Source organism: Clinocottus analis, unplaced genomic scaffold (assembly GCF_023055335.1).
Source record: "Clinocottus analis isolate CAN_PGR_092001 unplaced genomic scaffold, fCliAna1.0.p SCAF_29, whole genome shotgun sequence".
Taxonomy (NCBI): domain Eukaryota; kingdom Metazoa; phylum Chordata; class Actinopteri; order Perciformes; family Cottidae; genus Clinocottus; species Clinocottus analis.
The window spans coordinates 2005027-2023575 of record NW_027176031.1 but is presented as its reverse complement, the minus strand read 5'-3'; positions in this window follow the sequence as shown (position 1 = coordinate 2023575).

Below are 18549 nucleotides of genomic sequence, written 5' to 3'. Positions count from 1 at the left end.
AAATGAAAAACTTTATTTTATTGTGACATTTTCAAAAGGTTCCTGTTATGTATTTTATTTTGTTTAATCCATTATTGTTTACAAGGAATGGGAGACCATTTATTGATTATTAGAGAATGTATTATTTATAATTAGTTTAATTTTAAATCTGAAAATACATATTGTTGAAATAATATTGAATATATTTCTGTATTTGGAGCTTACAAACAAGGTTCAAGGTTTTTACCATTTGTGCTTAGACCAACAATCCAGACTCATTGAGGGATCTCAGAGGCAACGGTTTAAGAAATAAAAACACACTATAATAATAAAGATATAAAAACACTTTACATAGCGTGATAATATGTACAAGAAAGGTGTTGATTTGACACTTTTAGATACAGTTTTAAAAACAAGTTAGATGGAAAGATATGTACTTTATTATTCCCCAAGGGGATTTTTTTGTCATAGTAGTGTCCCACACTTATAGAAATCAAATAGAATAAACTAAACACACAAAATAATAAAAGAGTTCATAAGAGAGTAAAAAGTTCTCAAAAGAGAGGCCGAGTGTTAAATAACAGTAATGATTTGTTGAGTGCTGTTCGTGGATTGTGAACTTTCTGAAACTTACAGTGACAACAACAAGCATTTTAGTGGATGGCAAAGGAAACAAACTGCACAATTCCAGGAGGAGTAATATGACTATGACACTATAATAAAATGAGATGTGAAATAAATGTGACATTCGGAAAAAAAAGTCCCTTGAAAAAGTCAAGATGCTTTTTGCTGACAGAATTCACTCTGCTCTCTATCTATATTATTGTAACTGATCTACTACACTCTTCCTTTTGAATTTTATATTTATATTGTTTTACTTCTAAATCATTCTATATATTATTATGTTGTTATCGTATCTGCTCACCTGTGAAGCGCATTAATGCAAACATGTATGAATTGTGCTATATACATAAACTTGCCTTGAAATGAATAGTAGTCATTTAAAAACCTCTTCATTTTATTATTTAACTACACATTCATATATATCATTAATTCATATATGTATTGCCTAATTTATATCAGGGTTGATTTCAAAGGCATATGTATGTATGTATGTATGTATGTATGTATGTATGTATGTATGTATGTATGTATGTATGTATGTATGTGTGTATTTATGTATGTATTTATGTCTTTACATATGCGATAGCTTCCTTCAAATAGTCCCAACAGCACAAGTATGCTTCATTAACAAGTGAATAGCTGTTTTCGCAATAGCACTTTGAAAGGTTAGATGACCCCGAGGTCAGAGGTGAAATCATTTGGACTTGGAGTGCAGTGTGTGGAGGCGCATTTTGAGTCACGCTTCATGGCGTGTTGGCCGTCAGCGCTCTTGCCACAGCAGAACAAACCAGTTTCACTGTTGATGATGGCTCACCTTCTCTCCTCACCTAGAAGCCTTTGGAATGGACATGATATACCTGCCTCCAGCAAGGCCTCGCCCTCCTCACCCTCTTTCTCCTCCAGGCCTACCTTCCTTCCCATATTGCTTCTTCTTCTCTCTTTTGGGGGGCATGGCCATAAATCTAGAGATCAAAGGCATGGACAAAGTGCCGTTGTATTGCTGCGTGAAGCTAACTTGTACTCAAGTGTGAAGACATACACATGGGCTGTTAGCTCCCTCTACACTGCCCTGCAGGTTGAACCTTAAAAGCGTGAATACACACACACACACACACACACACACACACACACACACACAAACACACGCACACACACACACACACACACACACACACACTAAACCTCTGTAAAGCTATTATTTTTGATTTATGAAGTTTTTATCCATGCACCTGAAGCTATGGGAAACAAAAGCAACATCACAATTTACTGGTTGCTGCCCTCTGTTCACTGCTCCCTTTCCCCCTTTAACCCGACGCTGAGAATTGTTGTGCCTTATCTGCTGTTTTATGGTCCATGCTTGGGAACTGGATCAGTTGAGAACATATGGCTACAAAATATGACTCTACCCAAGAGGATGTGGCTTATGGTCCATACCAGAGCAGGTGTAATAGCCAGACACAGTCAATGTATAACATGTATATGCAGCCACAAATATTCAGTTCAAGTGAAGTGTTTGTGTAATGTCCAATCTTTTCATTACACATGGACCTTTTGACAGCTCGTCCCCCAGCCAAGCCAACATTAATAGCACATTATTATTCTCATTATTATGAGGGTTTATGTTAGAGACTGTGTGTGTTCATAGTGACAAACCTACTGAGATGTAGGCCTTTTGCTTAACTCTGCAGTTCCCTCAGTTCTACAAAATGTGTTTGCGTCTTTCAGCTTATTGTTCTGGTTCAGTCCCACCACCTTCATTAACCGGCATTAGCGGCTGAGCACCAAACAGCAGAGAGACTTAGTGATCAGCTGGTGAAAAGCCGGTGGAGACCAAAACAATGCTGAAAGTACAATGAATTTTCGCCAGAAACACAACACGACTTCATCAACTTTAAATGTCTTTATTTGGCACATAACCCAGGAGATCTCTGTTCATGTCCCGAGTGAAACCAGGTCAACATTGACTTAACTTAAGTACAAAGAGCTGAATCCAGAAGTAAAGTTTTACAGAATCTGCTAAATATTCCAACAGTAAGAAGTGTAAAGTATATAATGAATGCAAAGTAGTGTGATGGTAAATCTCCACTGTACTAGTAACTTTCCATTAGGTCTTATGCTTGTGTGTGCATGGATGTAAAACAAGACCATATGGGTGGTCTTCGATGGCTTGCATATGATGAAACAACTGAATATGCGTACTGACAGTTGCGCTCTGTTTTTCATAAGCAGCACACACTCAATATCCTTTGTTCTTCCTCACTCAGACATTGCATTGCACGGCATTATAGGACTCACCAAATGCAAAGGAATATGTTAAATTCTGTTACAAATAACTCCAATGCCAACCCACCCGGGTTTTAGATGCTCAGAGCAGCAAATGTTAAAAGCATGCAAGTAATTGCGGGTGGCGCATGGGTCAAATAAACACAGGATGTTATCTCCTGTATCAAATGTCAAGTACACACAAGGTCACATGGTAGTTATCTGTCTGACTTCTCTAAACGTTGCCCCAGTAAATGCATTAGCAGCAGAAGGATCCAGGTTAATGCGGCCCACTTGTGGTTGTGGTCCTTCTAAGGTGACATGTTTGGTATTCTTGAGTGGTGTTCCTTTGACCAAATGTCTTTTTAGTTTCAATGTGTGCTGGCTGGAGGAGCAATGAGCAAAACGTTCCAGCAATCTGCTCTCATACACAATGTTGAGGACATATTTTAATTTGACTAAAGAAGCAGCGGGAGAGAGAAAAAGAAAAAATAACAATTAAAAAACAGATAAGAGCGTGTCATAATAGACAGATGTAAACGACATGACAGGACAATTTATTTTGTATACATTTTTTCTGTAATATAATTGGTCATTTTCTCAGCCATACAATGAATCAAACACATTTCACATTCTCTGACATCTGAAACCCAAATAATATAATTTCCAAATCTGTACAAACTCTTTTTTTTATAAAAACACAGGACTAATAATTAATTTGATGCTAAATAATAGCTAGTTGTGTCATTGTATTGACAGAATAAGAAACCAACAAGATCACACTTTGTGGTATATTCTTATGATAATATAATGACATCTGACTGTACAGACTGAATCCTGTGAATCTGAACTTTTGTTATGTTAAACCACCCACGTGCCTATCAGCTTAAAAGATGGGTGACTAGTATCTAATATTGTTCAACATTTGTGCCTTTCAAAACAGAAACATATGTTTTATATTGTATATTTACTGGATATTGTATACAATGTACACAACAGCAGGTAGGAAACTTGCCAGCTCCTCCCTTATTCAGGTCTTTGTCGTGAATAGTAAAATAAATAAGATTGTATGTCTTTTTTATGTAATTCAGCAGGTCTAAGACCTTCAACACTCAATCCCAGGAGAACTTCCGTACAGACTTCCGTAAACATTGTAAATGTGTCCCAGTGTTTAAAACAGAGTATGATTAGTATTTTCGGACAGAAAGTGTGAGAAAAGAGATTTTGATTTTTAAGGCATGTGAACATGTTTACTTTGATGCTTGTGGGCAGCAAAATATTTTTAAAAATCCTGTTTTGCATTTGCAAAACAGGATTTGCAGATGCTCTGTTGCATGGTTTTCTCTGACAATAGCACAGTTTGCTGGAGATTTATTTTCATCTCTCCATTGTCAAGTATCGTCATCTTTCAAGTGGATTTCCACGTTTCTTAATAGATGAGACAACTCTTGGTTGATGCCAAACCGCTTGTGTTTGAGTGGGGTGACACTGAGGAGCAGCGACTCCAGCTGCTCAACATTCATAGAGTTCTGTCTGCTTTGCAGAGCGTTATGTGGATGCAACAGAATATCAGTCCTAATAGGAAGGCTCGCAATTTGCATATGCTTGAAGAAAATACATTTTTTTTTAATGATGCATCATTTAAGGGACTTTTAGCACATGTGGCATAGCTTTACATACAATGGGATTCCCACAATGGTGGTTACACAAGGGGAATGGGGAATGTCATCTTCCTACATAAAGGCATGTAACTTCTCACCTTTGAACTAAATCCGGAATCCAAGGAGTTTTTGGATGTATCATTTTAGTTATATATTTAGTTATTTTTGGGTGGAGAGAGGGCAAATAGGGTTGGTCTGGCCTTCTCCATGTCGTTGGAAAAACCTTGGAGCGTAAAGGTTTGATGATGTAATTCTGCTTAATAATTAGCTATGTATAACCAGTGGTGGAGGAAGTACTGAAATTTAGTACTTAAGTAAAAGTACAAGTACCCAGGAAAATTAAAGTAAAAGTACTACATTAACAATCCTACTTAAGTTAAAGTAAAAAGTACTTACTTTTAAATTTACTTTAAGTATTAAAAGTAAAAGTACCCACGCAATGGGTTGTCTCTCAATGTCTAGGGCTGTACCATTTTGATAAAGAATGCAGATATAGCTCCTAGTAATACTTATGCCTCTACAGAAGTCACAACTAGTAATGATTATAAGCAACGGAATAAAATATATGTATATATGTATGTATGTATGCATATATATATATATATATATATATATATATATATATATATATATATATATATATATTAAAAAAAATTCAGGGACATCTTTGATTACATCTGTGATTGATTTCTCACAAATACGTTGATTATATGCATATGCATTGCTTATACACGTAGTTAGTTTAGATTTATTATTTATTACAAATACATTTTTAATCTTGTGTTTGTGTTATTGTTTTCTTGCTTTCTCGCTGAATTTTAGCATATTTAAATTTCTAAACTCTGCGGAGGAAAGAAAAGGGGCGGCATGAGGCTGGTAACGGGGCCGGTCTGAAGACCGCTTGGCCGAAGGTGCCGGTAACAGCGCCGGGTCCGGGCCGGTAACAGCCCGCGTCTCACCGGGTCTTCTCTAAGTCGGGTTGTTTGTGAACGCAGCCCATAGTGGGTAATAAACTCCATCTAGTGCAGTAAACTCACTGCAGTATAACACAGACGTATAATCAACGTATTTGTAATACAGACGTAATCAGGAAGAAAATACATTTCTAGTCAACGTAATTGAAGATGCGTTTTAGCTTTGGGGGAACGCAATTTGTAGGAGACAGGGTTGAAACAGGTCAGATAGTCACACAGACCGGTGAGCCCGCAGCAAATATGTAGCTAACTGTAGCGTAGCTCGGATCCTTCTACGCGGACCAGTGTTGTTAGGCTGCGGTGTATTCTGGGAGAGCCCCGCCCCTCCTGGGGTGTGTGTGCGCGCTTTCATGTTTTCATGTGTGTTTCCATTACGGTGCTGAACGTAATACATATTGTAGAAATGTAGTGCAGTAAAAGTACAGATAATACCTGCGAAATGTAACGGAGTAAAAATAAAAAGTAGGCACTATTATTTTTACTTGCGTAAAGTACAGATACGTAAAAATGTACTTAAGTACAGTAACAAAGTAAAAATACTTTGTTACATTCCACCACTATGTATAACACAAGCAATCACTACTTTCTGTCATTCTATCTAACATAATACCAAGACAGTTGTATTGTTAGTTTACCTTTTTTAACATATTTAATACAACACTGTTTCTGTACAATTTACTAAAGGCTTACTGGCACAGCACCAATGTCAAAGCTGGGATATATAAATACGCCAAGGGAAGTCCACTATTAGATAGAAATCAATAAAACATAGCTGAGACTATATTAAATATTGCTATGTTATTATTCAGGCAAGTGTTGAATTGCTCCCCGTTGCTGTGTCTACGATGTATAGAGCAAAAATGTAAGCTGCTTTTAATAAAAGTGTCAGCCAATTGTAATGTAAGTAAAATTTACATTACATGACCAAAAAAGCTCTTTTCCATGCAGAAAGGGGTGAGCGTCTTAGCCTCCTTTTTTTCTAAAATGAACAATCAGCTCCTTGGTTTTACTGGCGTTGAGCAGCAAGTTCTTCTCTAAACTCCACTCTGTGAGGTTGTTGATTTCCTTTAAGTTCTGTTCGGTCGTGGATGTAAAGAGTGAACCGGAGGGGGCTGAGCACACAGCCCTGGGGGGCTCCGGTGTTCAATACTAGAGCAGAGGAGGTGTGACTCCCAATCAGAACTTTGCAGAGATGTCCAATAACCACTGTGCAGTGCAAAATGAGGTACTCAAGGGCATGAGAGAGATTGTGTTGAATGCTGAGCGGAAATCAACAGACAACACTCTGATGCAGGTGTCCTTATTTTCAAGATGTGCTAGGAATGAAGGAAGGGCAGTGGAGACGGCATCCTCTGATCCATTATAAAAATACTGAAAAGTGATCATTGAATACCTGTTGTATTGTTTACTCTCAGTACTTAACAGAACATATATATATATATATATATATATATATATATATATATATATATATATATATATATATATATATATATATATATATATTCAATAAATGATAGATAAATAAAGATGTGGCTACCTAAACATTTATGTGGGTAACCACATGATACCATCCAGGAACAACTTGGGGGAGATTTTTCCTGTTCCGATGTCCTTTGTTTGCAGATTGTTAAGCCCTCTGAGGCCAATGTGTGAATATGTCACATTCTGTATATAAGGACAGGAGTAGTATATACATATTAATGCATTAATAAATAACCACAGTTGTGTGTGACCAGTTTCTTCTTGAGCTGTGGCAGAAAACCTGAAGCATCGTGTGTAAAGTGTGAATAGTGAGCAGTAAAGTAGTTGCCACTTGCTATCAACTGCCACGATGCCCTCGGGCCGAGCATTTCAAACTCCAGTGCCTCAGATGGGCTTCATGCTTGCAGCCACAGTTAGTATTCAGTTGATAGACAGAGTGGAGTTTTTGTTGTGGGTTTATTATAACAGCTCATAACAGCTCACAGGCTTTTTGATGAAGGAACACTATTATTGCTGGTTTACATTTCCAAAATGCTCCATGTGTTCGCTGCTCTGCAGAAATCTAACACTGTCTGAATCTGCCCCATAGGAAATATATTTTATCAAGATGATATTGAATGCTGTTCCTCAGCCTGTAGAACCAAACCAAACGTTAAGGAGAAAGTATCATGTTATACTTAGATCCACAAATGAATCAGCTTGTTTTACTCATCCTCTAAATTCACCGTATTCCATCCATAACATGTTTGCATTATTTTATCTCTGCCTCATTAGTCCTGAGCAGACGGGGAGAGAAACAGTGTTTAGCCAGCTTCTTGCAGTGCAGAGCTCGGCCTCCCTGGGGCCTTGAGCAAACTTCTGCCGGGCCCTGGTTTGACCTCAGGAAAACACTTCCCACACAGTCACGACAACACCGCCGGATGACACCACACCTCCCCGAGACGAGAGCTGAGGCGCTTCCACTGCAGCCTCAGAACCTAAACAAATTATAAATAACTATAGAAATATACATGCATTTAATCTGCCATCCACAGATTTCTTTTTTTTCATATTGTAACAGGACTTTACACAGCAGCTTGGCTGATTGGCATCATGCCACTGGTTTACTGGTTTACTTTCTGCAAGTCGTGGGTGGAAGAGAGGAAGACTGGCTGAAACCCAAGGACACACTAAAATCCCATGGGCCCCTGGGAGACAAATTGTTTTTCTTATACTACTTGTGCAGCCTTCAATTTGTCACTGACCAGACAATAAGTTTGGTATTACATACACTGCTGTCTTATGACTGACTGCAGATGCTGCACTTTTGTCGGCCAATTTATTCTTGCAGAGCAATATCATCTCAAATTAGATGATGCCAAACAGCTTGTATGATACTTCCATTATCTACATCTGGTTCTCCGTTCCTTTTAATGCAGAGTATCGCGAATACCGCTTGCTCTTAATTAACGGTTCAAATTCACATGCACCGCATTCACCGAAAGTAATGAGAAGCACGGTACAAAAGAATAACTTCTACAAATGCTGGTCAGCAGGTCAGCAGGCAGTTAGACCAGGGACCAGAGTCTATGCTCATGTGGCAAAAATGTAAGACAATCACATTGTTTAAGAATATCCATTCTCTGTTAAAACTAGATCCTGGTGAAGTTAATCACCAGGATTCGAGGATTTAGCAAGTTTGTGTTCAAGTAGTGATGTGAACCCCAAATGAGTTGTAATACTTGTAAATCCTTAAGAGGGTACATCAACAACTAGGAGGAAGAGGGAGGAAGATTTAAAAAAAGTTTAAAAAGTAGAGGAGAAACTGATGGAAAGACCAAGAGGTAGAAGAAGTATTCTACAAACGCTAGATGACAATTAATGAGACGCTACAGATTAGATTGTGCAGGGAAAATGTTTGTGGTCGATTTAATAGGGAAGACATAACATTTCTATTGTAACATTACAACAAAAATTAAAGTGCTAAAAACAGCAAGATTTTTGTCAACGGTAAAGTTTTCTTTCGGTAGTTTTTCCTTTCCATATGCGAGAGTCCTGGGACAGGAGGTATTGTGTACTGTACAGATTTTAAAGCCATCAAAGCCATAAAAGCAATCTCATAATTACATTTTTCTTTACAATAATATTGTTTGTGGTCTACAAGAACATACAAAGCAACACTTATGTTAAGAAACAAGATAAAAGAAACAGGGGGCTGGAAACAGTGCTCCTGTTATAGGTTTGTTATGAATATTCAACCAACCCTGTTATCTGGTGAGTATGCAGAGGTAGAGTTAGCGCCAACAGTTTAGTCTTATTTCCATTAACTTTGTGAAACTTCAGGCCATTGTCAGTCACAGTATATCCATTGGATTTGTCTAATACGTCTAGAAAGGACAGCATGGCAGTCAACAGGTATTTATCAAGCTACATTTTAGAATTGTTATACAGACGAACATAACTTTCTGTTTATACCAGAATAAAAGGATTGTATCAGATTGGACACATTGGGGGTTATGAAAGGATTCAGAGCATTCAGCATTTACAGCGAGAGACTAGGTTTGCATGTTCCAGCCTCCCTCCTTCAACGCAGCATTCCTCTCAGACGAGGACAGTTGTTATCATTAATTCCAGAGAGGTGGAGATACAGCGTGGAAAGAAAGACATGGAAGTAGAGCATTGTCCACGTTTGAAGTGTGGTTGTTAGGGATGACAATGTTCTGTTGCGGCTGCCTTGTTCCTGGTTGTTTCCTTTCTCTGCAGCCTCCTCTGCCTGGATTCATCTGTCTGTCTGATGTCTGCAGCTTGTTGTGCATGCCACAATGCTTTCACTGCTGCTTTTTGCAAGGCTGCATTCCTCTCTTCCTCCTCTTGTTTTCCTCATCTCATCTCGTTCTATCAAAAGTGCTGCGGTGCAGCAGCACCAACTTTGGTTGTTTCAGGAGCCTTCTTCATTCTGCAAAAAAAACAGGAAAACCTGCTCGGCCATGTGAGTACTTTGGCTCCTCTCAATAGCTGGTAAATGTGCATTTCGCTTCAATACATACTTTTGAGTGTCCTCGACAAAAAGAAATACAGCATGTAAAGGTTTGATATATGGGATTGAATATGTTGTATTGAAGAAGGCTCTGTGGATGACTGCCTCTGTTTTATAATTCCGCTGTTGTGCTGTGGGCTCTCTCACCAGAGAGAGATTAGCAACATGAAGGGAAACAACTCCAGTGGATTTATTTTACATTTTTCGTATCTCATCCGAATTATGAGACTTTCTGGTGAAAAGTGCCCTGAACTTTGTCCATGCAATGAAACACAGGAGGAAACATGCCAGTGCCCCAACGTTCTATCTGTGAAATAAAGAAGAACTTCAACTGCTGCTTCAAATGTTCTTCACCTTCTGTTCTGTTCATTATCCAATTTGAACAGCTCCTGATCTGTGATCCTGCACGTCTTCCATGAACCGTAAACTCCTCCACTCCCACGCAGCGGCTCAATGTGAGGAAGAGTAGGGAGGGTCATGCTTTTCCATGGCAGGATTTGTAATGTTGTGTCTCTGTCTTCTCTCTCTGACTCACACAGACACCTCTGTCTCTCTTTCCACTCATACACACAAACAACATGTAAAAAACAGCTCAAGTGGAACTATTTCTATTAAAGAGGTTTTTGAGAATCAGTTTGAGTTCATTAAATACCCGCAGCATCCACGGAGCAGAAACAAAGTGTGTTCCCCCATTTAGGAGGACACTGTGCATTTACTATATTTTCTCATGCCATTTCAAAAATGATATGAGAGAGGTTTATTCATTTGTGTTTCATAACACATCTGTCCAGAAAAGTGAGCAGACCCTAAGAACTCCACTGCATCGGGTGGCTTGCAGCTCATTTGCTTTGACACGGGACAATATTTCTAAATGTCTGCATGCCACCTGATTTTAACATGAGGTAGTATTACAGGTACTTGGCAGCCCGGTAAGGGGGCTTTTAACAGGAGCTTTGAAAATTACATGGTTTCTTTTTGTCTTATTTGTGGAGATTTAGCCACCGCAACCTTTTGTGAATTCTTCCACTCACAGACCTCTCCTTTTACTTTTAATACTTAAAGTAAATTTAAAAGTAAGTTCTTTTTACTTTTACTTAAGTACTACACTTCAGCACTTCCTCCACCACTGCTCCCTTCATGACCATCATCCTGGCTCTGCTGCAGGACCTGCAGGTGGATCACAGACATCCTTTCAGACACAATTATTTAATGACTTTAACCGTATCCAGCAGTGCATTAGAGGTCTACTCGCACCAGCAGAGAGGTGGTATATTGGGTCCAGGCTATTTTAAAAAGTCTCTGAAAAGAAAGGGTGTCTGTGTAGCTGTTTTAATCTGGAGCTCATATCTTTGTTCCAAACTTTGTTTCTCAACTGCATTTTAAATTTCTCTTTGCACTCTCACTTCCCTGTCCTCTCTGCGTCATTATCTCACCCTCCTCCCGCTGCTCTCACCTATATTTGCTCCTCGCTCTCGTCTCAATTTACTTTTTCAGCCCTGCTGTATCACACTGATGGAAAGCCACTGTGCTGTTCTTCTTCTAAAACTTTAAGTGAAGACTTTATCTGATGTTCAGGACGCATGCTAATGTTGGGGAAGGTTAAAGGTTATTTTCTTCACTCACAGCACACACACACACACACACAGACACACACACACACACACACACACACACACACACACGCACACACACACACGTAATAGTGATTAAATCTATAGAAGCTTGGTAAACACATTTCTATTTGTTTTGCCAGTGTCTGGAAGTTTGTCTTTCCTGGGAGGAGAAAATCCTGGCAGTAATGATAGAGCCTCCATTTAACAAGTTGGGGAGTATTTGTACGTGACGAGGTATGCGTTTAGGTTTTACTCCGTCAAATTTCCTGCTAGATTTGGAGGCATTGTGTGGTTATCGTGGCAACATCCAGTCTGGTTTAATACTACAGCAAATAGTCATCGAGCAGCTGTTTTGTCAGGAATACCACTGAGGAGCAGTCTCTTTATGCACAGCCAAACATCTTAGTTACTGTTTTGATAAAAAACATAAAAACTGATTTCCTGCAGTGTCCCAGTGCAGTAGGGAATTGCTGAAGAGTTCTCCCTGTTGTGTGCAGCTTTTCATCTAACAGCTGACTACTGCGGCTCCTTAATGTTTAAATACCTGTCTGTGTTGCTTCAAACTAAGTCACTGACAGAAAAGAAAGAGAAGCCATGCTGGCATGGGATGGCAAGGTGGGCTGTCCTTGTTCAGCTTTAAAGAATTTAAATACATCTTGTTAATTGCTGAAATCCTATCTCTAAGGCTGAGCCCTACAGAGGAACCTCATCTCCTTACCCTACCTCTAAGGCTGATCCTTATGGAAGAAAATCATCTACTCTACCTCTAAGGCTGAGCCCTACAGAGGAAACTCAGCTCCTTAACCTGTCGCTAAGGCTGAGCCCTACAGAGGAAACTCATCTCCATTCCCCATCTCTAAGGCTGAGCCCTACAGAGGAAACTCATCTCCATTCCCTATCTCTAAGGCTGAGCCCTACAGAGGAAACTCATCTCCTTATCCTATCTCCAAGGCTGAGCCCGGCCACCAGAGGAAACTCTATTTGGCCGCTTGTATCCGCGACCTCGTTCTTTCATTCACGACTTTCCTTTGCTAAAATGTCAAACCTTCACCTTCAATGAAAACCTTTAGGATTATAATGTCTAAATTAGGGTTGTTGTTATGATTACCTGGAGATCATTGTTACACACCTGTACACAAAACTGCTTTGACCTAATGGTAATGAACCTGTACTTGTATAGCGCTTTTCTAGTCTTCGGACCAGTCAAAGCGCTTTAATACTACATGACATAATTCACCCATTGACACCCATTGACACACTGATGGGAGGATGTAAGGTGCCACATCAGTATTATCAACCATTCGTAGACTGTAGGCGCAGCTGTGTGAGCAATTTTAGGGTTAAGTGTCTTGCTCAAGGACACATGGACATGGGCTAGCGGTGCGGGGATCAAACCACCAACCCTCTGATTGAAAGATGATCCTGCTCACCACTGAGCCACAGTCGACCTCATGTTCCCTCAAAGGTTTAATGCAAATAACGGAACTTTGATTTCATAATCACGCATTTCACATGCGTGCTGTTCTTGCTAATTCCAACCCTCTCACACATCAGCCTCATAAAATAGTTTGGATTCCTGATATGCAATAGTACAATTATGTAACCATGTTTAAAAAATACTTTGCTTCCTGATTCATCCATACACTTGAGATAGGAGACTAGGACAGGAGGGGAGGAAACTGTCAAAGAGAAAAGATGGGAAAGGTAAATGGAGATAGAAATGGACAACCCACACAAACTGTGTGGGTTAGGCATGTACTGCATGTGCACTACTGTTCTTAGACTTCGCTCCCATCACTAGTTTCACTTCTCCCATCCTCACATTTTTCTATCCTCCCGTCGCTTCTCGTCAGGAGACAGTGCTGACATCACTGGCTCTCTGTCAGCACCCTCGCTATCTCCCTTCCATCTCTATCTCATCTCTAGCTTTTCTTGGAGGAAAGTTCTGTTTCTCGTAAAGTGACCAACTTAAATAAAAAAAAGTTTTTGATATACTGTCACCATGATAAGTATCAATAATACTGTCAACTAAAATGATAATACTGGCAACTAAGTGTAGCAGGCTCATGAAATGTCCCTCCTGAGCCACCGTAGGGCCGAGTAAGCCTTAGCCCCTCCTACTTCCTGGTTTCCAATTAGTCTGGGCCTGTACATAAACCACACCATGAGATGCCTCCTTCTCTCTCTATGACTCCCAGGCTTCGGTAAGGTGTGGACTTAAGATCCCTAAATTGAGGCATATTTGGTCTCGTGGCCACCTTGTTGTGTTCTTATTCTATGTCCAGCTACAGGGAGTCCTGCTTCTTCGCAGAACTTGGTGCATGACTGTTGAAACTCACTGCCGCTGCTGTTTTGTTTGAGTTATTTAATTTACTTGTATTCATGGTTTTGTGCTGCTTGGTTTTGTTTTGCATGGTTTGTTATTTTAGTTCTTAGTTGTTAAGCTGCATGCAAGGATATTAAGATATATACCTTTGGTTGTTTTAACCTCTTTAGATGTGTTTGGACGTCCTGTGTTTTTATGATCTGTTTAAGTGTTAATAAATGTCATATTCTTTGAGGTGATCCTTTTGTCTCTTTAAACCACCCACTACCACGTGGATCTTTTCTTTACTATAGGTTCTTTAGTCTCAATGTAAGTGCAGCAAGAGACTTAATTGGAACCGACCACGGCCCGGTCCTCGGCCCGTGGTTACATAAGTTATTTGTTAACCTTAACACATTGTTGGCTCCACATTGATAAGCGTACCATTATTTCTTGAAATCCCGGAAGAGACCAATTAGGTTAGGTGATAGCTGAGTCATGAGCTCAATGGCAAAATTGAGGCATGCATGTATAAAAAGTTTCAAGGGCAACAAGTATACAAGAGCTGGAAGAAGCAGCTAAGTGGAGTCAATGGGAAGTTGGATTTCTGGGTTTGAAGAACTAATCAGTCATGCAAAAAGGGACAATAACTCATAACTGCTTAAAGGTAAACTTTAAAGTTTGTATTTCCATTCAGCAGCTGCTTGCTGATCTACAACCAGTGGTGGACCAATTACTGAAGTTTAGTACTTAAGTAAAAGTACAAGTACCCTGGAAAATTTAAAGTACTACATCAACAATCCTACTCAGTCAAAGTAAAAAGTACTTACTTTTAAATTTACTTTAAGTATTAAAAGTAAAAGTACTCACACAATGGGTTGTCTCTCAATGTCTAGAGCTGTATCATTTTGATAAAGAATGCAGATATTGCTCCTATGAGGCCGGTAACAGCAAATATGTAGCTAATATGTAGCATCTTCTGATGTTCTGCCTCTTTCTCTTCGGCTTGTAACCCGCAAATCGATCATCGACGTCACAATTCCTGAAATGCATCTTGTGGAGCGAGGATGGAGTAAAACTCTGATGTATCCTTTTGGTAAGTCCTTTGGGCACCTAGAATTAATACAATAGGCAATAAACACGGCCGGATTAATCAATTTGATGATGACCAAATTTGCAGGAAATTTAACTGTTCCTTTTGTGTATTTATTAAAGATGATTAAACCTTCTGCCCTTCGTGATAATTACAAGTGTAAACAGCTGCTGTCAACAAATTAATTTATCAATAAGAACATTTCCTTGCATTCAGTACAACATTTTTGTATTTTATATAATCATATAAAAAGACAAAAGGATATTCATGTATATATAATATATATGACTCAATTACATATATAATACAAGTACTTTTCATATAAACATCTGTAGTGCTATAGGCAAATTATGTATGCAAGACAAATTTGAGAATTGAGAATTCACAATGTGAATAAGTAAAAGTAAATATATAAATTAACACATTGGTGCCCATCTGACAGATGAAAAACAGCCGTATAGTTAAACAGTGCACAGGTGATTGAGCTGTGCACACGCCTTTCAATTCACTTCTGCTGAGTGAAGTCAATGTGGAAGTTTCTTAAAAGGTGCATTTTCTGCACTGACCAGCAGGGAGCGACTCCAATACTTCCAAAAATAAATCAGATTAGAAGTCTTTGAGAAAATAAATCTACTACTCTGTTGATTTATTCCATCAGTAGACATGGGTTTATGTCCAAATCTATAGTTTCAAGTCTTCTTTAATACAGCATGATGTTCATTTAGTAAATTATGGTCATTGAGAGTCAAACGACCATAAAGCAGGGCACGCTTTAGGGCGGCGCTATTGTAATTGACAGGTTGCTGCTGCTACCAGAGCCATGTATGGCGTCCCTCACTCCTCTGCATTCCAAACATGGTAACTTCCTTTTATTGGTTGCCAAAAAAATACATGACAACGGCTGTAATCTAAGATGGCGATGACGAAATCGGCCCACCTAAACCTCCCACTAAAGGCCACTTTCCTGCCCTCATAAACACAAAGTGGGACAATGGGAAAAGGACAGACAGAAGGCCATTCTGGGAGGAAATTGCCTTCTGAATCAAAATCACCTGAGCTTACTTGCAATAACTACACGTATGTATCCACTGTGGCACTCATTTGATCACGATTGGAACCATAAGGAAAAACTATGACATATGATGATCAAGAATATCAACAAACTGCATCATATTTGGGTGATTTTGATTAATGCCAACCAAAGTGTATCTGCATGTGTATCAGTTATTGTGCATTAGCTTAAGTTTGTGTCATTCATCTGATGTCCATTCAATAATTAATAAAAGGTAGATGTTGGCCCATATCCTCTTACAGCCAAACGTATCAGGCTGGAATCGACTATGCATATGGAGATCCTGATGTCACCCCAACATGCTGCTATATTAAAATAGAAAAGGCAATAAGCTGCATGAATGCTAAATGCTAATATTCCCTGTGCCCCTTTACCCACATTTCCTGTTCCTGTCAGACAGTGGACGGTTTTACAACTCCTTTTCAGTTATCCAATCTACTCAGCACAAACATCGCATACAAGGTATCACTTGCTCATTAGGATCTATAATGCACATTCATCACGCACACTCACACATTAGTGGCACAGACCTCAGCAGCAATTTGGAGTCACCCAAGGACACTTAGACATGCTGGAGGAGCTGGGGTTCAAACTACTAGTTCTTTGATTAGTGGACGACCTGCTTTACCTCTGAGCCACAGCAACCCCATGTGTTGTGTTGGTGTGATTCTGTTGTTACCGAGAAAGGAAGCAGGAGTGATCAGGGAGGCCGGGGAGAAAGGAGACTAGTTGTCTCTTGTTAACCCCTGTGTCACGGCTTGGCCGTAACTCGTGTCCTTTTTTTCTTCTTCTTTTGTCCCTGTGTGTGTGTGTGTGCATACGTGTGTGTGTGTGTGTGTGTGTGCATACGTGTGTGTGTGCATACGTGTGTGTGTACTGTGGGCATGGCTTCCGGCAACTACCAATCATCTCCACACCTGCACCTCTTCTCCGGCACCTGCCTAATATCAAGTCATCAACTCCTTCCTGTTAAAACACCCTGGCATCCCTCTCTCCAGTTGCCAGATTAATGCACCATTTCTAGTGGTACATCAACCCTCGGCATCTTTATTAAGCAAATTGCATTACTTGATTGTGTTTTTCGTACTAACTCTTGTTCCCTGTGCCCAGGACTCCCGTACCTGCACTCCACTTCAGCCGCCGTCGCTCATGCCACCTCATCGCTCCGCCAGCACGTCTCCACTCCATCTCATTAGTTAATGTCAAATAAACCCTTTTCCTTCACCCCACCTTGCCTCCCTCTGTCTGTGCTTGGGTCCAGCAAAACCAAACCCTCACACCCTGGTTTTATCAGCTTCCCTTCTTTTTCTACTTTCTTCATCCATTTCTTTCTGTATCCACATCCCTCTATCCTTTCCTCTCCGTTATTATAGGGAATTGGCTTCTCGAGTCTTTCCTCACCTTCCCCTTGCCTTGTCTTCAGTTAACACTGGCCATTCAGCTCCTCTTGTCAAGGCCCTTCTGTTAAAAAACTAGCTGTATCACACAAGCAACTGTGTTTTTGAGGGTATTTCTTACTGACAATATCATAAACCAAAGGCTCCATCAAGCCGTTCTGCACTGCCTCTCCTAAAGACACTGGCCATGTAGCTGACACCCCATTTTATCTGCAGAACAGAGTGAAGTCACTCATCCAGGTTGGCATACATCTGTATGGGATCACTGTGTCAGCTTCTAACAGCCGTCACAGCTCCAGTTCACATTTATATTGCAGCGTACCTGAACCAGACTCTGCTGGTTGGGCGTGGATTCACTAAAGTCACACATTCTGTGGTATTGGTGGAAAGGATGCTGGACACAGTTTGTTTGAAATTGTTCTTGAAATAATTACTTGTTGGTTCCCAAAACACAAAAGTTTTGTTTTTGGAAAAAAGGTTTATGTATAATTTAATGTTTTTTTTTTAAATATCTCACTCTCAACACAGAAAGCACATAAAAAAAACTATCTCCAAAAATGTTGAACTATTCCTTTACTTTACAGTGGCATGAGAAACAGTTTGGCCTAACTACCCTGCTACTGGACATTGTGTTCACATTGTGAAAAACCCATGCAGTCTTCTTGGGCTATGCCTTATGCCGCATTCACACCAAAACAGTTGTGAATTTTCACAATGCTTTTTTGCCTGACTTTACTCGCTTAATTTTGTGTGGTTAATTTGCTTTTTTGCAAATGGTCACATTTGAGCCGCGCCGCTTGAGCCACGTTACCCCAAATTACCAGCACATAACCTCACAAGCTAACCTAATCTAAACCTATTCCTCTTTGTCGCAGGAGTCGAAGCCTTCAGGGTCTGATGCTCCTGGTTCCTCGTCGCTACTCGCCAAAATTGCTGGAACTTCTTCCTTTATTGTGAACTGCGTTCTCGCCATGATCTCTGGCTTGTCTTCTGTCTGACTCAAAACGGCAGCATCCTTATAAACCTTAGGTGTGGAGGTAGGTTGTTTTTTCACAAAATATCGACAGA